Source organism: Pan troglodytes, chromosome 18, assembly GCF_028858775.2.
Source record: "Pan troglodytes isolate AG18354 chromosome 18, NHGRI_mPanTro3-v2.0_pri, whole genome shotgun sequence".
In the NCBI taxonomy this organism is placed as follows: Eukaryota; Metazoa; Chordata; class Mammalia; order Primates; family Hominidae; genus Pan; species Pan troglodytes.
Window position 1 is genome coordinate 16,676,260 of NC_072416.2, and position 12,410 is coordinate 16,688,669.

A 12,410-nucleotide genomic window follows, 5' to 3' on the forward strand; every position below is an offset into this window, starting at 1 on the left:
CAGGAGTTCAAGACCAGTCTGGCCAACATGGCGAAACCCCGTCTCTACTAAAAATACAAAAATTAGCCAGGCGCGGTGGTGGGCACCTGTAATCCCAGCTAGTTGGGAGGCTGAGGCAGGAGAATCACTTGAACCCAGGAGGCAGAGGTTGCAGTGAGTGGAAATCGTGCCATTGCACTCCAGCCGGAGCAACAAGAGCGAAACTCCGTCTCACACACACAAAAAAGGCCATCTTCTCCCTGTGTCTTTACATTGTCCTTCCTTTCTGTTTGTCTTTCTCTGTGTCCAAATTTCCTCCAAAACACCAGTATTATTGGATTACGGCCCATTCTTGACCCTATCTTGATTTGATCATCTGCAAAGACCCTGTTTCCAAATACTATCCATTCACAGGTACTGGGAGCAAGGACTTCATCATCTCTTGTGAGGACACAATTCGACCCCTAACAGGCCTGTTCAGCAACTAGGAAGGAAGGCCCCACCACTCCAGGCCTGCAGCCAGGACTTCTCCTTGAGTCTCCGGGCCCCTATCTCCTCTACGCTTTCTCTGCTGAGCCAACCCTGCCTTTGGTCCCGGGGAGGGTATGTCTATGTCTTCCTCCACCCCATGGAGACAGAAACATGGTCGGAAAGTACCTGGCCTTGAGCTTTTGGAGATTTCATCTCTGAAGTGGCTTTACTCCATGTTGCGTGCCTGCAAAACCACGAGTAGTGGAAGTCACCAAAGTCGCTCAGTTACATCCTAAACAAATGTAACCCCTGCACCAATGCAAGGAGACTGCATAAGATTGCGATCCTCCCTGAGCCCCTGTGATGATCCCTTTCCTATAAACCAGGGGACAGGAGTGCAGAGGAGTTGTGTAACAACAGAGAGGCACAGCCAGGAGGTGGCAGGTCACCAGGTCCACAGCTCCTGACCCCAAATCTGCTTTTATTCCAACTGATCTGCAGGCAGCACAGCCCGCTTCCTGCCTTCTTCTATCTCAGAAATTTAGCTATTTATTGAATAGGCAATTTATCCGGCCTTGGTGCAAAATGCAGAGCTGCTCTCTTGGCTTTTGATAGCAGTAGAGTGGCAGTCATAAAACTCAGACCAATAAAAATATGAAAACTAATAAGCTTAGATCATGCTTACTAAAATGTGTGCCAGACACTATTTTAAGCATTTATTATATGTTAATCTTCAATGACTCTATGAGGTATGTAATGTCACTTCCCCACTTTCCTGATGAGAAAACTGAGGCTCTGTCATGATTTGCACAAGGCCACACAAACTAATTCTTTCTTTTAAAAAAAAATGATTTCCATATAATTATTTCCATATAATTCCATTTTGGGGGAACAGGCAGTATTTGGTTACATGGGTAACCAAAGTTCTTTAGTGGTGATTTGTGAAATTTTGGTGCACTCATCACCTGAGCAGTACACACTGAACCCAATTTGTAGTCTTTTATCCCTCACCACCTTCCCACCCTTTCCCTCTGAGTCCCCAAAGCCCACTGTGTCATTCTTATGCCTTTGCATCCTCATAACCTAGCTCCCACTTATGAGTGAGAACCTGCAATGTTTGGTTTTCCATTCCTGAATCACTTCACTTGGAATAATAGTCTCCAATTCCATGCAGGTTGCTGCAAATGCCATTAATTCATTCCTTTTTATGGCTGAGTAGTATTCCATCATATATATTTTATATAATATATATTATATAAAATATATATTATATATAATATATTATATAAAATATATTATATAAAATACTATATATAATATATATACATTATATATACATATATACATATACATATATACATAATATATACATATATATTATATATACACATTATATATACACATTATATATAATATATTTTATATAATATATATTATACTATATGTTATATATATAAGATTTATATATATTTTATATATATATATATATATATATATATATATATATGATGTCCACCTGCCTCTGGGCAGTTCCATCTGGGTGTCTCCTCAATACTTAAAACCTGTCAAGCTCAAAATAATTATTTATCCTTAAGAATCAGCCCCAGTTAGCCCCAGTTAGACTTATATGTATATATTCCAACATATATATATGTTGAAATATATATATTCCAACATAAATATGTTGGAATATATATATTCCATCATATATGTTGAAATATATATATTCCATCATATATATGTTGAAATTATACATTCCATCATTTATATGTTGAAATATGTACATTCCATCATTTATATGTTGAAATATATATATTCCATCATATATATGTTGAAATATATATATTCCAACATATATATGTTGAAATATATATATTCCAACATATATATGATGGAATATATATATTCCATCAAAAAATGTTGAAATATATATATTCCATCATATATATAGAAATATATATATAACTACCTATGTCTATCATAGTCCAGGATTTCATAAGCCTGGTGTTTTGGAATCTGGCCTGGGGTAGGATCTCAGCTCCATCATACACTCTTAAAGTTCATGGTGAGTGTGGAGGAAACAAGAGGCATTACTACCACGACCTGGCCCGCAGGGCCAGCCCCCACTGAACCCCAAACATGCTCCAGAGCTGAGTAGCAGCTTTCCCCTTTTCATTGTTTCTACTGAGCTCCAAGAAGTTAATTAGCTTGTCAAGTTCACACTGCCAGATCATCTCACTTTTTTTTTTCTAGAGATTCCAGAATCTGGTTTTTATGTGAAATGTCTTGACTTTTTAATTACTATTTTTTTTAAGCAACAAGAAAAACCATTGTTGAGGCCAAAGAAAACCCATCTGTAGACCAGATGTGGCCGATGGGCCACCGGTTTGCTTTGGAGTTGGGCAGGCTTGGATTTGCATCCCAGCTCTGCCACTTACGAGATGCATGACCATGTCACGGTTGGTGATGTCCTCATCCGTAGAAGGGCAATGACAGTCACTTTGTATGATTGCGTTTAATTGATCGATGGTTCCTGTGAAGGACCTGGCATATTGCTGGCGCTCAATAGATGGTAGATCATGGTTATTGTTATGGCAATGGCATTAAATGAAATCAGGACTATGGTAGGCGGAGGTGTTGGAGGGAGGATGATTATTTTGAGCTTGACAGGTTTTAAGTGTTGAGGAGACACCCAGATGGAGCTGTCCAGAGGCAGCTGGACATGTGGGTGGGGGCTGGAGATTTTCAAATGGGGGAAGGGTGTCTTCCATTGAGAGTTCTTTTTACATGGATGTGAGACTTGTTTTACTCTGTATAACTTTGTGTTTTGAAAGTTCATGGGCTTCTGATCACTGCCTCCATATTGGGTGCTCTCATGGCTGTGGTCATTGTTTCCTGGAAAAGAGCACAGTTCCCTGGACTGGCTGCTTTTCCATCAGGAGGTAAATCTGCAAAGAAAAGGTCTAACTGGGGCTGATTCTTAAGGAGAGACCTTAAGTGCATGAGGCAGAGAAGGCTGAGGGCAGAGGCTCCTCACTTATCATCATGAACGAGGAACAAGGAGTTCAGCGGATGTCAGCCAGCATTGACCAAGAATCCTTCTCTACCTGTGGGGCTTGCTCTCACTTTTTGGAACTCCAGTTAGGAGAAAGGAGCTCTCATTTCTGTTCTGCTTTGTATTAAATATTTTCTCTGTGACATTGGCCAAGTCATCTCTACCTTTGGACCTAGGGTCGTTATTTGTAAAGCAAGTATGTTGTGTATGTTATGGTATCTCCATACCTGGGCTGTTATTACTTTGCTGGAGATACCATAACAAAAGACTGGGTGACTTAAACAACAGAAACTTATTTTCTCACAGTTCTGGAGGCTAGAAGTTCAAGACCAAGGTATCAGCAGGGTTGGTTTCTTCTGAGGCCTCTGTCCTTGGTAGTAGATGGCCATCTTCTCCTTGTGTCCTCACATGGTCTTCCCTCTGTGTGTGTCTGTGTTCTAACTACCTCTTATTATAAAAACACCAGTCATTTTGGGTTAGGGGCCACCCTAATAATCTCATCTTACCTTAATGACCTCTTTAAATACCCTGTCTCCAAATATACTCACATTCTGAAGTGCTATGGGTTAGGATTTCATCATATACATTTAGAGGCAGAGGGGACAAGATTCATTCCATAACAGACCAGATCAGCGTTTCCCAAGGTATGTGCTCCTGCTGTGGTGGGACTGACTTCATATCAAACACAGAAACAGGCCTTGAGGAATAATCAGTCTTTCTGATTACATGAAGAAGAAAGTGTTTGATTTAGTACTAATGTGTATTTAATTCCTTTCTGATACCTACCAGAGCATATGGTGAGTGGGCCTCAGACACAGAGCTTTGGCAGGCAACCTTATCTGTACAAGTTACCTATTGCTGCATAACAGTTACCCTCAAACTTAGTGGCTTCAACCAATACAGAGTTATTATACCCCAGTTTATATGGGTCAGGAAGTCAGAAGCAACTTGGCTGGCTGGTTCTGGTTCATGGTTGTATTAGTCAGTTCTAACACTGCTGATAAAGACATACCTGAGACAGTGTAATTTATAAAGAAAAAGAGGTTTAATGGACTCACAGTTCCACGTGGCTGGGGAGGCCTCACAATCATGGCAGAAGGCAAAAGACACATCTTACATGGCAACAGGCAAGATAGAATGAGAACCAAGTGAAAGGGGAAACCCCTTATAAAACCATCAGATCTCGTGAGACTTATTTGCTACCACGAGAACAGTATGGGGGAAACTGCCCCCATGATTCAGTTATCTCCCACTGGGTCCCTCCCACAACATGTGGGAATTATGGGAGCTACAATCAAAGATGAGATTTGGGTGGGAACACAGCCAAACCATATCAATGGTCTCTTATGAGATTGCAGTGATCTAAAGGCTTGTCTGGGACTAGTGGATCCACTTTTCAGGTGGCTCTAGTAAGTGCTGGCTGTTGGGGGAGCCCTCAGCTCCTTATCGTATGGGCCTCTGTACAGACTGCTTGAGTATCCTCACAACATGGCTGGCTTCCTCCAGAACGGGCATTGGAGAAAGCAGGAGAGCAAGGAAAAGGTGTGATGTCTTTTATGTCCTAGTGTTGGAAATCAAATGCTATCAATTTCATAGTATCCTACAGGGAGACTGTGGAATGAATAGAGCACAGGTCAGCCCTATTCATTGTGGGAGGGAACAACACAAGGATATGAATACCAGAAGGCAAGGATAATTGAGGGCCATCTCAGGCTGGTACACTAGAAATTAAGAGTTTTATTTCCCGATTAACTATTTTTCTCATTACCTTATCTATATATGTGTGCACAAATATATTTGTACATATATATACATATATGTATATGCATAATTTGGATATACAAATTATATTTGTACTACAAATATAATTTCATATAGCATATTATTAGCATTTCATGCACTTTTAATTTACACTTGTGATATGCTATGTCTATTATCTATTATTGTATAACTTGATTTTTTTCACTCAATAATATGTTCTTTTTTTTTTTTTTTTATCTTTTTGCCCAGGCTGGAGTGCAATGACGCAATCTCGGCTCACTGCAACCTCCGCCTCCCGGGTTCAAGTGATTCTCCTGCCTCAGCCTCCCAAGTAGCTGGGATTACAGGCATGCACCACCACGCCTGTCTAATTTTGTATTTTTAGTAGAGATGGGGTTTCTCTATGTTGGTCACACTGGTCTTGAACTCCCAACCTCAGGTGATCCGCCCACCTTGGCCTCCCAAAGTGCTGGGATTATAGGCGTGAGCCACCGCGCCCAGCCAATAATATGTTCTTGAGATCTATCTGCGTTGATATAAACAGATATTGCCTTAAATTATATAAGGATTAGTAAGTATTAGGTTGGTGCAAAAGTTATTGCAATTTTTAACATTACTTTCAATGGCAAAAGCCACTATTACATTTGCACCAACCTAATATATGCCATTTGTATTTATCCATTCCTCTACTAATGGCCATTTAGATTATTTCCAATTTTTAGCTTTTATAACAATAATAACTGACCATCCTCTTACATGTCCTAGGATAAATAATAAAAGAAATCGCTGGGTTATAGAATACGTGTATTTTATGTTTTGATAGATGGGGCCAGTTGCCCTTTAGAATAGTTATACTGATTTATACTGCCATCCACAAAGTAGGAGTGTTTCCATTGCTCTATAATATTACTAAATCTTTTTTTTTTTTTTTTTTTTGGATGGAGTCTGGCTCTGTTGCCCAGGCCGAAGTGCAGTGGCACAATCTCAGCTCACTCCAACCTCCGCCTCCCTGGTTCCAGAGATTCTCCTGCCTCAGCCTCCCGAGTAGCTGGGATTACAGGCACCTGCCACCACAACTGGCTAATTTTTGTATTTTTAGTACAGATGGGGTTTCACCATGTTGGCGGGGCTGGTACTGAACACCTGACCTCAAGTGATCTACCCACCTTGGCCTCCCAAAGTGCTGGGATTACAGGTGCAAGCCACCGCACCTGGCCTATTACTAACTCCATATTGCCAGATATTTTTATTTTTGCCAATCTGATAGGTAGAAAAATGGTATCTCTGGCTGGGCACAGTGACTCATGCCTATAATACCAGCACTTTGGGAGACCAAGGAAGGAGAATCACTTGAACCCAGGAGTTTGAGACCAGCCTGGGCAAGATAGCAAGACCCCATCTCTACAAAAACTTTAAAAACAAATAAAATGAAATAAAATTAGCTGAGCATGGTGGTACACACCTGTAGTCCCAACTACTCAGGAGGTTGAGGCATGAAGATCTTGTGAGCCCAGGAATTTGAGGTTGCAGTGAGCCATGATGACACTGCTGCACTCCTGCCTGGGCAACAGAGCAAAACACTGCCAAGGAAGGAAGGAAGGAGGGGGGGGGTGGCGGGGAGAGGAGGGGAGGGGAGGATTTTAAATTGTGGTAAAAACACATACTATAAAATTTACCATCTTGGCCTTTTTTAAGTGTTCAGTTTCATAGTGTTAACTATACTCACATTGTTATCCAGCAGATCTCTAGAACTTTTTCATTTTGCAAAACTGAAAGTCTATACAAATTGAACAACTCTCCATTTCCTCCTAACCCTAGCCCCCGGCGACTGCAATTATTTCTGTTCTCTGAGTTTGACTTCTTTAGATACCTCATATAAGTGGAATCATACAGTATTTGTCTTTTTATGTCTGGCTCATTTCACTCAGCATAATGTTCATCCGTGTTGTAGCATCTCATTTTCTGAGGCTGAATAACATCCATCATATGTATCTACCACATTTTCTTTATTCATGTATCCATCAGTAGACATTTGGGTTGTTTCCATCTCTTGGCTATTGTGAATAATGCTGCTATGAACATGAGTATATAAATTTTAGTTTTTGCCAGGCGTGGTGGCTGACACCTGTAATCCCAGCACTTTGGGAGGCCGGGGCGGGCAGATCACCTCATGTCAGGAGTTTGAGACTAGCCTGGCCAACATGGAGAAACCCCATCTCTACTAAAAATACAAAATTAGCCAGGTGTGGTGGCACATGCCTGTAATCCCATCTACTTGGGAGACTGAGGCAGGAGAATAGCTTGCATCCAGGAGGCGGAGGTTGCAGTGAGTCAAGATTGCGCCATTGCACTCGAGCCTGGGCAACAAGAGCTAAACTCTGTCTCAAAAAAAATAAAATAAAATTTAGTTCTTTGGGGTATATATCCAGAAGTGGGTCTGCTGGATCACATGGTAATTCTATTTTTAATTTTTTGAGGAAACTCCATACTGTTTTCCATGAGGCTGACCCATCTTGTATTCCCACCAACAGTGCACAAGGTTCCTGATTTCTGCACACCCTCACCAACACGTGTTATTTTCTGGGTTGTTTGTTTTTGAGATGGAGTTGTGCTCTTGTTGCCCAGGCTGGAGTGCAATGGCGTGATCTCAGCTCACTGCAACTTTAGCCTCCTGGGTTCAAGCAATTCTCCTGCCTCAGCCTCCCAAGTAGCTGGGATTACAGGCACCCGCCACCACGCCGGGCTAAGTCTGTATTTTTAGTAGAGATGGATTTTCACCACGTTGGCCAGACTAGTCTGAACTCCTGACCTCTGGTGATCCGCCCACCTGGGCCTCCCAAAGTGCTGGGACTACAGGTGTGCGCCACCGCACCTGGCCACTGGGTTTGTTTTCTTGTTTTTGATAGTGGCCATTCAACATTTTAATTTTATACCTCCATGAGAACAAGCAGGATTGGACATCTGTAGGCAATCTCACTTGAACCATGGGGAAGTTATGGTTCTGGGAAGTTAAATCAGTTGTCCCAAATCACAGGGCTCATCAGTGAATGAGCTAAATCAGAGACTTGTGTGGTTGTGTGGTTCATAAAGCATGTCCTTCCCCATAAGTTCCCCGGCCTTTAAATTTGCAGTGCTTCTTTAAGAAAAGAAAGGAAGGGGAGAAGAACAGCTCCTTGCTTCTGAATTCCTGTCTGTTACGTTTCAAACAAGGGGGGAATCTACAGAGGATTGTTGTTCTTGGACCCGTAGGCCAAGCAGCGTTTACCTCCACCTAGAAGGAAGCGGTATCCTTGCTAATACCCCAGACGGGAAATGTGTGCCCAGAAGATTAGCTCCATTGTGTGGGCCTGGATGCTTTCCACTGGCTTTGTTTATGGGACAGATTGTTTTTGCTAAGTTGTTTGCTCCGGTGAGTCTCCAAGCTCTTGAGGCCTCCTGGCCCTGGAGAGGGTCAGATTTACGGGTAGCCCGGAGCTTGGGCAGGAAAGGCCCGCAAAGGAACGGGTCCTCTGGGAGACTTCTGGAGACTGTCTGGGGCTCCTTGGAAAAGCAAACTTGTGGCCTCATTTTATTTTATTTTTAAAATGGGATATGCAATGGGTGTTGCACTGTTCTTCCTTCTTGACTGTGGTGCTGATATTTTTGTGTTGCTGTCTACATCTTATGTCTGCTCACCTCTGCGTACTTCCATATGTGTTGCTGGGATTTGGAGGGGACTTTGGGTTTTGTTTTCCCCATTCTTTCTGCCAGAAGCATCATGCATACATGTAACAGCACAAGCTCTCAAGCACCCATTTGTTCCAAATCAGTTAGCAGATGGGTCCTATAGAATGTGTGGTTAACACTCCCCATTCAGAGGCCACGAGGCATTTCTCCTCGGGTGGTCTCGGCGCTGTGGTCCTGTGTCTGGCATGCACTGTGGATGCCAGCTGCTAGCATGTACTCTTTCTTCATTGTTGCATCTTCCTACCCACCCACCAAGCCAACCAGACCGCCTCAACACCCTGAGGTTTATGCTATTCCCAAACCTCAAGAATCTAGGCCAGGCAGTCTGGCAAAGAAAGATATAGAAACAAGGAAGAAATATCAGGCTGCTTAGCGTCTCTGAGCCTCAGCTTTTCTACCTGTACAATGGCATGATGAGGTGGCCCTAGCTCCTGAGGTTATTGAAGGAATCAAGGATATCATAGCTAAAGCACTTAGCCCAGCACCAGGTACCTGAAAGCTCTCAATAAATGGCTCCTGTGATCTCCTGCATGCCCACCTTGGGCCGAACCTTGTGCTAGGCACATGGGGAGAAGAAATGAGACATAATCTTGCCTCTAAGAACTCACCATCAAGTGAGAAAACCTCAATGGACAGACTAATCCATATAGTGCAGTGATAGGAGCACTCAGTAGTGACTAAACCAGACTGGGAGTATCAGGGAAGTCTTCCTGGAGGAGGTGACATCTGAACTGTCACCTTATGAGACTTATGAGACTGAAAAATGACTTCTGCCATTTAGGTGATCCCACCAAAACACGCTGGAGCCTCACATGACAACACTTGGTGTCTAAGACTCCCGTAGTCCCTAGTAAAGGCCTTGTCATTCATTCATTCAGTCAGTCAGTCAGTCAGTCAGTCTACTAAGTGTCAATAAACACCAACTGGTGACAAGATGATCCTCACCTAGGTTCTCCACAAGCATTAAAATGAGGCCTGTCTCTTTCCTGTCACCAAGCTGCCATTCAGGTCCCAGTTGGCTCTAGGTGTCTCTCATGACAGCGTCCATGGGAAGACAGTGGGGTGGAAGGCAGGGAGGGCCTTACGGTCCCATGTCTAGCATGTGACCTTTGTCATGCTATTCATGGCGCCGATCTTCATTTTACCCTCATAATCCTGGGAGGTGGCCCTTATTATTCCCATTTTAAAAGCAAGGAAATTGAGGCTCAGAGAAGGTAGGTGGTTTTCACAGTGACTTCCAGTTTGCTTGTCTGCTATAATCTGGAGAAAGTAGGAATTCTGTGTACCAGGACTAAACAGTAGCACACGCTCCCTTCACAGCTCAGCTGTGCAAAGCAAAGGTTGCTTCTGGATGTTCCATAACTGCACCAATCTTCCTCCCAAGTTTTGCCCATAAGGTCATCATTGATCTAGAGGAACTAGAACCTGCCAATGAATGATATTGCCATATTATCTTGGTTTGAGAGACTTTGTCATTTCAGATTTCCTTCCCCTCCTCTGTCTCATCAAGGTGGCATTCGGGATATATAGAAGAGAACCCAATGTTTCGGAATACTACTCAGGAGGCCCTTGCTGACCTCTGTGACAATACGGTCCCTTGCCCCAACCCTGTCCCAGCAGGCCACAGTTGCTGGGTCTACAACTGGTAGGCTTCTGGACAGCTGGTGGTCAACTTAGTCCACTCAAGGCATCTTCCCACTGACCAGCCCTACCTTGGCTCTTTCTGGTGCCAAATTTCATCTGGGGTCTGGTTGCCATGCACCTTTTGCCCCTGTCTCATTTCTGGTCACCATGTAGCTCTCAGTTTGAGAGCTACTGCACCCCTCCTACAGCAAGTTCAATCAGTCTCACTTATTATCACCATCAGCACATTCTATAGATCCCTCCACAGGGTACCTGAAACATTCTGGAAACTTCTGGATGCAAAATTTGAGCCCTCCCTCTGCCTAACTCTGTTGTAAGCTGATTTTAATGTTGTCTGTTTCCAGAACGTCACATGGAAAATGATGCAAAAGCTGTTCTGCTTTTGACTTTCTCCAAGCCCTAACACTCACCTCCTAGGAGTTGTGCCTAGATCCCGACACAGCTGACCTCTTCTTGCCTTTCTCTGTCTCTTTTTCTACACTCTCCACTCCACTGGGCTGCAAGACGTTAGCCTTAAAAGTGAAGAGGGAGGTGACTCAGAGAGTGAAGCCAGCAGACAGATTAGAGAACATATATCAGCAGATATTCGAAAACCTTACCTGTTACACCACCTGCCAAGTTCTTGGGAGGGTTAAATTCAAGAATGTTTATATGTGCTGTCTGTACAAATGGGGAAAGACCAAAAGAATAGAAAGAACATAGGTTCCAGAATCCAATTGCTTGGATTCACATTCTGCCTTCATCAGATAGAAGCAATTCATGTACTCTCCAAACCTCAGTCTGCTCCACTGTAAAATGGAAATGACATTAACCTCTGTCTCACTGACTTCTGAGAAATGAATGAAATAGTACCTCTGTGTCCATTAGAGCATACGTTTGGATGCTAATAGTCAAATTGCGGTGCCTGTGTCCTCTGGTGCCACCTGAATAAAAGTGAGGTTTTTTTTGTGAAAGAGAAGAGAGAAATAGATGTTAAGTTCCTAATGAGTGGTATTGGCTGTAGTTGGTAAAGTGGTCTCAGCAGAGTGTCTAGTAAAGAATAGATACCGGAAAATATTAGCTAGTAGCAGTAGTGTTGGTCATGAACTAAGTCATGCGGGATCTGAAATTTGGGGCTGGCATCTACTTTGTTGCAAGGCAATTAGGAAAGAAAAACTGTGGGGTCCCTTGGAATCACCCAGTGTGACCATTTCAGTTAAGGCACTACTTACTGTTTCTCTGTCAGATCTCTCTCTACATGACACATAGTAGGTTGTTGAATGAGGCCGGGTGTGGTGGTGCATGCCTATAGTCCCAGCTACTCCGGAGGCCGAGATGGGAGGAACACTTGAGCCCAGGAAGTTGAGGTGGTAGTGATCCGTGATTGTGCCACCGCACTCCAGCCTGGGTGACAGAGTGAGACCCTGTCTCAAAAATATACATATATATTTTGTTGAATGAATGAATGAACCTCTTTGATCCCAGTGGGTTGTAGCCCATCCCCCTACAACAAATGTTGAATCTCCATCCCTATAAACTCCAATTGACCTCTGAGTGGCTTTCATTGGACACCAGTTGCAATGCATGGTTCTGTTCTTCTTCCCACGGTGCACAACAGCAAAACCTCATATTGGGTTTCATTTCCAGCATTTCTTGGCCTGCCCTTTGGAATATGCCAGGCTTTATGCACCCTACCCTTTTGTGTGTCAGCATCTCTCCCCTGCTCCACCCCCCTAAAGGTGCTAATCCTCCAGCTCACTGTAAATGGTGACTTTCTCCCAACTGCCACGATCAT

At 43.2% G+C, this 12,410-nt stretch overlaps 1 protein-coding gene across 1 annotated transcript in view; it reads left to right on the forward strand.

Moving 5' to 3' along the window:
• The window catches only part of MRTFB (myocardin related transcription factor B), a 272,986-nt gene that overhangs the window by 39,332 nt on the left and 221,244 nt on the right, over positions 1 to 12,410 (forward strand). The window lies entirely within an intron of this gene.